The sequence below is a fragment of the Palaemon carinicauda genome, chromosome 12 (assembly GCF_036898095.1).
Source record: "Palaemon carinicauda isolate YSFRI2023 chromosome 12, ASM3689809v2, whole genome shotgun sequence".
Classification (NCBI taxonomy): Eukaryota; Metazoa; Arthropoda; class Malacostraca; order Decapoda; family Palaemonidae; genus Palaemon; species Palaemon carinicauda.
The window spans coordinates 89,554,384-89,564,605 of record NC_090736.1 but is presented as its reverse complement, the minus strand read 5'-3'; the positions used below and the strand labels follow the sequence as shown (position 1 = coordinate 89,564,605).

The following is a 10,222-nucleotide window of genomic DNA, read 5'->3' as shown; positions in this document are numbered from 1 at the left end:
ATTCAGGTTTGCCGTGTTGTTGCGCAGTTCGATGATGTTTGCTTAACGCATTTTAGAAAAATCCTCAAAAGCCGTACCAAGCAACTTTCACTCGATAGTTTTTTTAAAAAATCTTTAAAGCGGTCTAGTGATCATGATGAAAGGAAAGAAAGTGAAGCAAAGAAAAGGAAGAACGAATCAAGTGAAAGTGATGAAAATTAAAAATAAGAAAAGAAAAAATGTAAAAAAGAATATAAAATTATAAAAATGAAAAAAAAAGGGATTTTGACGAAGGAAAAATCTATTTCTGGGGAGAGACCTGTGGCGCCCGGTGAAAAGGGTCCTTCTTAACACTTTTCTGATATAAACCTTCCAAATATACCAGAGAAAGATAAAAGCATGGAATGCAGAGGTTACTACCCTCGCGCGAGCACCTTGTGGGTGTCGTGTATAAAGCAAGGGCGCGTGAAAGCCACTATTCACAGGCTGTCTTCCATTTAGCTAATTCCTTCGTCAAAAGGGATGGGCCGATACAGAGGCACCAGCTACGCTACCAGAACCACGCCACCGACGCCCGACGCGAGCGCCATCTGAACAACATCCTTCTGTATTGAACAAGATGGCTTGGAAAGGAAAGGGTGGGATCGTACAAAATAATAGAGAAGGGTTTCACCGGGCGCCACAGGTCTCTCCCCAGAAATAGATTTTTCCTTCGTCAAAATCCCTTTTCTGGGTCGACCTGTGGCGGCCGGTGAAAATGTACCAGAGAATGCCTTCCAAGCTCAATAATAAATAGTAACCTAATGAGGAGAGAGATAAACACCATGTAAGGAAACAATATATTATATTAAGGTAAGTAAGCATAAATCATAAACTAGCCAAAGGACATAGTGAGCGTAAGGCTAAATAAACATGATAACGCTAAATAAACATGATAACAAGGAAGCCTCTGAGTATCAGAGCACAATATGCACCAAACTGACAAAGTTAAGAATAACCCAACACTAAAGTTACGGTAAACACAATAATAGTTAATAACCATAGGAACTAAACATGTAACAAACTTAGGGCTAACGAACCACCAAAGAGAGCGGCGTCGTGGTGCGAGTGGCGGGTAGGAGGGAGAAGAGGAGAGATGGATGAAAGGAAGAACAAAAGATCAATGGGGAGAGATGAGGCTTCCAGCTGCAACCGTTGGGTATTTAAGGGCCTGTAAGTTCTTTAGATAGTGGCGTTTGAAAACCATAGGAGATTTCCAACCCGTGTACTTTTTAAGGTCATCAAAATCCATATTTTGGAAATAATAGATGGAGGTAGCTACTGACCGGATATCATGAGCATGGGGAAACGATTCCGGATTAGCATGTTTAATGAAGTATAGGATTTGTTGCCTAATGCCTTGAATGGAAATAGTACCTCCTTGTTCTCTGATAAACAAGGGGCCAGACGAGCGGGTGGCAGTTCTAGCCAAAAAGGCCCTGAGAGTAGTGACTGGACATAGAGAAGTATCTTGGAGAAGAGGAATAATCTTCCAAGGGGACCACCTATTTTGTGGGTCCTCATTTTTAGCTAGGAAAGCTCTGTCTGAAGAAATAAGTACTTCACCTGAAGGGAGGAAATCTATGTTTTCTGAGTTTCGTGAGAGAGCTGCTAGTTCTGAGATTCTAGCACCCGAGGCCAAAGCCGTTAGAAATAAAGTCTTCCTAAGAAGAGTGATATAGGAGCAGGATTCGTTGTCCGTGTCTGACGCAAGTTTGAGGACATCATTCAGAGACCAAGAGACCTTTTGTGGACGAACCGAAGGTCGAAGCCTAGCACATGCTTTTGGAATAGATGAGAAATAGGAATCTGCCAGGTTAATGTTAAACCCAACAAGGAAGACCTTCTTCAAAGCTGACTTGATGGTGGTTATAGTGCTAGCTGCTAGGCCTTTGTCAAATATGGACCTAAAGAAGGAGATGGCTAAATTAGGAGTCATAAAACTATGGTCTGAATTCTTTAAGAAATCAGCTAGTTTCTTAACGGCCGAATCATATTGACGAATCGTAGAGTCCCTTTTGTCTGATTCTATAAAGAGGACATTTTCCGGGTCGATGTTCGCATCTTTACGAGCTGCAAACTTCATGAAGTCCACAAAGTTAGGGTTTTGGCTATCCTTGAGGAATCTGACACAGTCCGAGTTTGGACTACTTGGGTCAGTTTGGGGAATGGGATCCGGAAGGGACGGAGTTTCAACTCGAGTAGGAGAGGAAACCAACTGCTCTTTGGCCAGTGAGGTGCTACTAAAGCCACTGCCCCTTGGAAGGAGCGTAGTTTGTGTAAAACTTTCATTAGAAGATTCACTGGAGGGAATAGGTAAATCTTCTTCCAATGGTTCCAATCCAGGGTTAATGCGTCCATGGCATTTGCCTGAGGGTCCAGGTTTGGGGTCACATAACAGGAAAGTTTGTGATTCAGTTGAGTCTCGAATAGATCTACCTGGAGGCCCGGAACCAGCCTGAGTATCCACCGGAAGGAATTTATGTCTAGGGACCATTCTGATTCCTGTGGTTTCGTCCTGGATAGTGAGTCCGCTATCACATTCTGGACTCCTGCTAGGTGAGTTGCTGACAGGAACCAGTTCTTGTCTGCTGCCAAGGCAAAGATAGTGACCAGGATCTGATTCAGGTTGGGTGACTTGGATCCTCCTCTGTTGATGCAGTGTACTACGGCTGTGCTGTCTGAGACTACTCTGATGTGGGACGACCTCGGAGGAGAGATTCTCTTCAGGGTCAAGAACACTGCCATGGCTTCGAGAACGATATGGAACAGTTTCATGGCGGGTGACCAAGAGCCTTGAAACATCTGATGTTGGGAGTAACCCCCCAGCCACTCAGAGACGCGTCTGTATGAAGTGTCACTTGTGGAGGGGGGAATTGCAGAGGAACCGATTTGGAGAGGTTCCTCGGTTCGAACCATGGGCGTAGTCTCATTTTTAAGACAGAGGGGATCTTCGAGATCTTGTCTCTTAAAGGTATTGTAGCTCTCTTTCTCCAAACTCGATTGATGTCTTTGAGTTTGGCTTTTAATAGGAGATCGGTTACTTAGGCAAATTGGAGAAGGCCGAGGATTCTTTCTAAAGCTCTTCTGGACACCTGTTTGTGTTTGAGAAAGTTCCTGATCTTGGAAGCTATCTCCCTTACCTTTTTGGGAGGAAGGGAGAGCCTGTGCTTTGAAAGGTCCCACCGGATGCCTAACAATTCGAAGTGGCTTGATGGTTGTAGGCGAGACTTTTGGAGATTGACTTGGAATCCCAGTTTGGCGAGAAATTGAATTACCATCGTCGTAGCTCTGTTGCATTCCCGGTTCGACCGAGCCCAAATGAGCCAATCGTCCAGATAGGCGATGATCTATATCCCTTGGTTCCTGAGTTGCTGGAGCACTGTCTCTCCCAGTTTCGTGAATATCCTGGGAGCAATGCTGAGACCGAAGGGCATGACTTTGAACGCAAAGGTTTTCTTGCCTAGACGGAAGCCTAGGTAAGGAGAGAAGTTTTGAGCTACTGGCACATGTTAATAGGCGTCGGTAAGATCGATAGAGGTGGTGACGGCCCCACGGGGAAGTAAGGTCCGTACCTGAGAGATAGTCAGCATATGGAACTTGTCGCAGAGAATGTAAGAGTTTAGTTTTGATAAGTCCAGAACTACTCTCAACGCCGACGAGTCTTTCTTTGGAACTGTAAACAGGCGGCCTTGGAATTTCAGTGATCGAACCCGTTTGATTGCTTTCTTCTTGAGTAACTCTGTGGTGTACTCTTTCAGGATGGGAGTGGGTCTCTGGAAGAAGGTCACTGGTGGAGGTGGAGATCCCTGTGACCATTTCCAACCCAAGCCTTTGGATATTATGCTGTGAGCCCATGGACTGGAGGTCCAATGGTCTCGAAAGTGATAAAGTCTCCCCCCTACCGGGAACACATCATTGCGAGGGAGTGAATCTAGGTACCCCCCTCCACGAGCACCCCTTGCTCTAGGTCCGCCTCGCTGGCGGAACTGTCCTCTACCTCTGTAGCTTCCTCTCTGGTGTCCACGAAAGGAACCGGAGGATTCATAGCTAGGGTTGTATGCAGGAGAGGACATCCAAGTGGGGTTGGGTTGTGTACCTGGGGGAGCAATGAGGTAGACCACCTGTTGAGGGGGAGCCGGTTGCTGAGAAGTCGAAGCAGAGGAAGACTGTGTTGACGTGTGGGGGACTGACGATTGGTGGTAGTGACCCCGGTTCGTCTTGTAAGGGGTAAATCTCTGCTTCTTCTTGAAGAAAGTCTGTTTGTGGGATTCGATCTTCCTTTTGGTCGTGAGGCCCCACCTTACTTGCAAATTTTGGTTTGCCCTCGCAGCATCCTGAAGATGCGTTATTAACTTCATCCTGAGGGAATAGGTTCTTACCCCAGCAGGAGGACGCTATCAGCCTGTTCGGTTCATGTCTGATAGAAGCCTCAGACAGAACGTATTTCCTGCAGCTAACCCGAGCCGACCAGAAGTCGTGGAGGTCAACTTGGTAGGACAGAAGCAGGATCTTTGTGAAAACCCTGAACAAAGTTTCCGTCGGGTAAACAGAGGCTAGGGACTCTATGGAGGTGATGGAGTGGAGGGACCTAGCTAACCTATTACGTGCCTCGAACTCAGTCTTGAGAAGACTCTCTAGTAATCTGGGGAGCTTCTCAGAAAAAAGAGTAGAGGCGCAGTCGGGGTCTAGCTTCCCCACCGTGAAGGTAGAAGATGCGTCATCCCAGGTGGCAGAGGTACTTGGAATGAGCAGTGAAGTGGGGTCTGTCTCTTTCAGAGCCGGCATGGTAGAGCCTTCCTTGACGGCCTGTATTTTCAGCTCTGTCACTTTATCTATGAGTGGCAAGGTAATGGACGATGCCGTTGTAAAAATAGTGTAGGCACCTTTGTGTGGGGTGAGCTTGGAGTTAGTACACCCCCATTCTGATAGAGTCCTGGCCCAGGCAGCCTGGGCCTGTTCTTTTGGAAATATCACCGTTTCCTTCGGTACCTTGTCCATTCTAACCAAGGCATGCTCCTTTAGGCGGACAAAGCCGTTGAATGGGAATTCTAGCCCCGTGGGGTAGAATTCTAGGTCCTCTAGAGGGCGGGTGCCTATGCCATCTAGAGTTAGGGCACCATTTAAGTACGGAGCATGCAAGGCAAACCTCCAAGGGTTGTTTTTATCGAAGGGGGGTGAAGGCGGAGGAATCTGAGTTCCGGAGCAGATCAGATTAGCCACCATATCTTTTAGCTCCGTCATAGCCCCAGAATGTTGCTGAATTTGCTCCTTGACTATATCCCTGATCAGGTCGACGGGGAAGTGAGAGCCACCCGCCGACGAAGCCTTGGACTTGGCGGACTTCGACTTCTTAGAAGTCACGGTTTTATGGGAAGCAATAGGAACATCAGGAGCAGTCGAGGGTCCGGGGACCGGTGACGTAGACACTGGCAAAGCTGAAGACTTATAGGTACGTAGTGGCTTCACCTTGGGTCGTACGGGGACGGAGGGATCCCGAGGAGAAGCCGTAGGCTTATCAAAGCCGAGAAAGGAGGAGGTAGAAGAAGTAGGAGATAAAAAGGTTTCCACCAACTCGACACCACCTACCTGCTCGTCCATGGGCTCGATGTCTAGATCCAGATCTGACACGTCCACCGGTAAAAGAGATTCTTCTTTCGTGGAAATGGTCGCTCTGACCGCTTCAATTAAAGAGGCAGCCACCTCCGGAGTGACTGCTGCAGTGGTAGAGCCTGGGAAGAATCTGGAGGCCATGTCTCCGTCGAGGAGATAGGGTGCGCCAGACGGAGCATTCCTGCCGAAGCCCGACACCCAAGGACGAAGAGCAGCTCTTGCCGACCGAAGAGATTCATCATCGGCCTGAAAGAGGTGAGGGGATTAGTGATGAAGGAGAAGGATCGTTCTCCGAAATAAGCAATGTATACATAATTAAGGAACAAATTAAATCATCTCCAAAGGATAAAAGGAACAAAACGAAAAACCAACTTAAGTCATCGTTCAGGAGTAAGGAGGACAACTCGTAACAGAGCGTGCACGATTTCGGGAACCACACCATATATGGGGCTTGTCCCGGCTCCCGAATAAAGGAGATAGCACAATGCGCATGCGATCAGCAGAGGTCATGTCCAATGGGATCGTTGAAAGAGGCGGGGCAGCCCTTGGCAGCGCAGCGGACCTTCTGTAAAAGAAAGGAGACATAAGTCTGGATGTTCCTTGAGACTCTGGTAAGGGATTAAGATCTACTAACAGAGCCTAGATAGAATGAAGTATGTGTGCATAGGATAGTTCAATGACTGAGAGCCGGAGCTCCATATTAAAATATTTTAAATATAAAATGTTTTCTGCACCGGAGTGTGCCGGAGCAATCTAAAATGGGTCCGTATCACTACAAATATAATTAGAATAAGAATAAAATAAATTAATGTAATCTGCGGAACCTCCGACAGGGTCGAGGATTCAGTGACAGGCCCGTAATTAAATAAATTAGAAAACACAAGCAGTAGCTAAAAGCTAAGGCTAACATCATTGCTAAGCGTATTGGTGATCTCCGGTGAAGCCGGAGGTCCGGTGATAGGTCCGGAATAAATAAGTTGTGATTAATAATGAATATTTTGTGTGGATATGGCTGTGGCCGTAGACTGGGTGCAAGGGACCACCGGGGGGATGAGGCCCTGCCAGAGGGTTGCACTCCAAATGATATATAACTATAATTCCAAGCTCAATGAGTATCCCTCATGGCGGAGTAGAACTCACGGCGGAGTGGATGAATGTTCAGATCCTACTCCCAAGCCGTAACGGGGAGAGGACGGAACTACGAGGGGAACAGGGGGTGTCTTAAGGATGGCCCAAAACAATGACTCACACACGAACAGGACCTATTAATAACGCTAGCTATATTAACAGTAACCACAAAATAAAATAAATCGTAAGATATCATATACCCGTAGAGGGAGAGGGGGGAGGGAGAACCCGTGATCGTATAAAACGGAAAACGGGAAATCCACCTCTCCTACTCGACGTTAAGAAAGAAAACGAGAGAAAGGGTAACTCGTGACTGAGCGACAGAAAACGAGAACTCCATGCCCTCGCTCTCGTGGTTACACTATAAAGAACCTAATTAAGCACACTATAATATGATATAAGTATAACAATAAAATTGTAACGTCAAATACATGACTACGAACGAAGAATAACGTCTGCTTTAACAAAATTTAAAAGGATATAGTCCACTGACGAACGCTTCTCAGGGTGGGTACTAAACTATAATAAAGCCAGAACGCTATTCTTGTTCGAGACTGGACTTGCTAGCAAAAAGTACCATAGGAAATAATAATAATAATAATAATAATAATGGTTCAAAAAGGCGTAAGGCCAGTGACTTAGCCAAGAACCTAACTGACAGAGTACCAAATGGGCAAGACTAACATGAATTCCCAGCGAGTCAAATCAAAACAATAATGGCTGCCGACACCGCGGAAGGCCAAGCCGGTCAAAATAAAAACAACACTATACTGGGAGGAGAACAACTGCCCGGTACTGCAAAAAGCTGTCAAAACAAACTATGGTACAGTGAACCCTCGTTTATCGCGGTAGATAGGTTCCAGACGCGGGCGCGATAGGTGAAAATCCGCGAAGTAGTGACAGCATATTTACCTATTTATTTAACATGTATATTCGGACTTTTAAAACCTTCCCTTGTACGTAGTACTGTTAACAAACCACCCTTTAATGTACAGAACACTTAATGCATGTACTACAGCACCCTAAACTAAAACAGGCACAAATATTAAAGGCGATTTTATATCATGTGTTTCCTAAACACCTAAAAAGCACGATAAAAAATGGCAACCAATGTTTTGTTTACGTTCATCTCTGATCATAATGAAGAAACAAACTCATTTAGTGTACACATATATGTACGTATAGGTTAGTTTTTGCATCGATTATATTGATTATACAGTACTGTATGTTGATTTTTTTATTACCAATGTTTTAGTTTACGTATTTTTCTTAGGACTTCCAAATGAAATCTTTTTCTTTATGACGCCGCCTGAAACGACGGCGTGTACGCTCAGTAAACAACCACGCTCAGAACAAACAAGGCATTTAACGCGCATGATGATAGTGATAAATAATGATACAGTACATACAGTATTTACAGTAAAAGCATTTACAAAATATGTTACCTTACAAATATAAATTATACAGTACTTGTACGTAGCAAAGCAGGAAAACAATTTGAGAGAGAGAGAGAGAGAGAGAGAGAGAGAGAGAGAGAGAGATTGTTTTACGTACGTAAATGTAAATTTTAAACAAAAAAAATATGATAGGTTACAACATGTAGACTTTTAAAACCTTCCCTTTAACTTAATGCATACAGTACGTACATTACTAAACTATAAAACAGGTTAAAGTAAAAAATAAAGATTGTTACTGTACTCACCACGAAAGAAGTTCAAGAAAAACTTGAATGACGATGGCGATGAATTTGCTGCACAGTAGAAATGATGATGATGAAGCTGATGATGTGTTCTACTGTGCAGTCAATGATAGTATTTTACGTCTCTTCAGACGGAGGTGTCTTTTCCTGGGACACCTCTTCAACTTCTTCAATTTCTTCCGAAGGCGTACTAGCAGGAGGAACTGGCTCTTTTTTGCGAGGCTGGAAGAACATTGTGATCGGAAGTTGTTGCCGCTGCTTCTTTTTTCGATCCAAGAGCATCCTGTAGGGAGTCATGATGTCATCGACCTTATTTGAGAATTGCATCGAGCGAATCATATCCTCGTCCCACTCTTGTAACATTTCTTTCGCCTCCTTCATATGGTTGCAGAACTTGGCAAGCCGTTCTAATGTTAAGCCCGTTTCTTCGACATTTTCTTGGGTCTCTTCCTGGGTACCCTCACTCTCTTCCTCACTTGCCGATTTCGTCAGGTCTTCGAGGTCTGCGTCAGTTAGGGGCTGGGAATGGCAGTCCAACAACTCGTCGACGTCTTCAGTCGTCATGTCGCCAAACCCGTCACCTCCAATTATGGCAGCCAACTGCACAGATTTCCGTATTGCAGAGTGTTGGATTTCCGACGGAGTAAATCCCTTGTCGTCGTAAACAATATCGGGCCACAGCTTCTTCCAGCTCGCATTTACGGTTGCAGGTTTCATCTCTTGAAGTGCCTTTTGAATATTCTGCAGGCACGTGGCTATGGTGTACTGCCGCCAGTACGCCTTCAAGTTGAAATCTTCATCCTCGTCATCTTGGGCAGCATCCACACACGCAACGAGGTCCGCCAAGGTATTCTTCGTGTAGAGGGCCATGAACGCCCTGATAACCCCCTGGTCCATCGGTTGAATTAATGACGTGGTGTTGGGTGGCAGGAACTCAACCTGAACGCCCTCACGCGACAGGTCAGTTGCGTGTCCACCAGCGTTATCCATAAGGAGAAGGATCTTGAATGGCAAGCCCTTCTCTAAGAGATATTCATGGACTTGCGGGATGAAACACTGGTGGAACCAGTTGGAGGTCAGCATCTTCGTAATCCATGCTTTTTGATTATGCATCCAGTACACGGGAAGGAGATTCTTATTTTTATTTTTCAAAGCGCGAGGATTTTTCGACTTATAAATAAGCCCCGGCTTTAACAAAAATCCAGCAGCATTGCCACACATCACGAGGGTAACGCGATCCTTGAATGCCTTAAAGCCAGAGGCTTTGGCTTCCTCTTTGAACAGGAAAGTTCGCGACGGCATTCTCTTCCAAAACAAGCCGGTTTCATCCATATTAAACACTTGTTCCAGCTTGTATCCACCTTCAGCGATAATGTTCTTGAAAGTCTGGTTCACCTAAGTTTCAGCAGCGGCAGTGTCAGCGGAAGCAGACTCCCCATGCAGGGAAACGCTTTTCAGGGCGAAGCGTTTCTGAAACTTCGCGAACCATCCATTGCTTGCGGAAAAACGTTTCTGAGGCTGGGAATCAGTGAATGTCCCTGGTTGAGGATCATCTGCATCATCATCATCTTCAGCATGGTTGCCGTCGTCGTCTTTAGGTTCCTTTGCAGCAAAATTCTCATATAAGCTCAAAGCCTTTGTTTGGATGGTGTTCGTATCCAACGCTATGTTCTTCTTCTGGCAGTCGGCAATCCACACAGCTAAAGCACCTTCCATGCGTACGATCGTTTTATTACGCGTTGTAACGACTCGCTTCGCTGATCT

General features: G+C 45.5%; 1 pseudogene; it reads right to left on the bottom strand.

The window, feature by feature from the left end:
• Positions 1 to 3,379: 3,379 nt before the first annotated feature.
• On the bottom strand, positions 3,380 to 5,772 carry LOC137650944 (uncharacterized; annotated as a pseudogene).
• Positions 5,773 to 10,222: the final 4,450 nt, after the last annotated feature.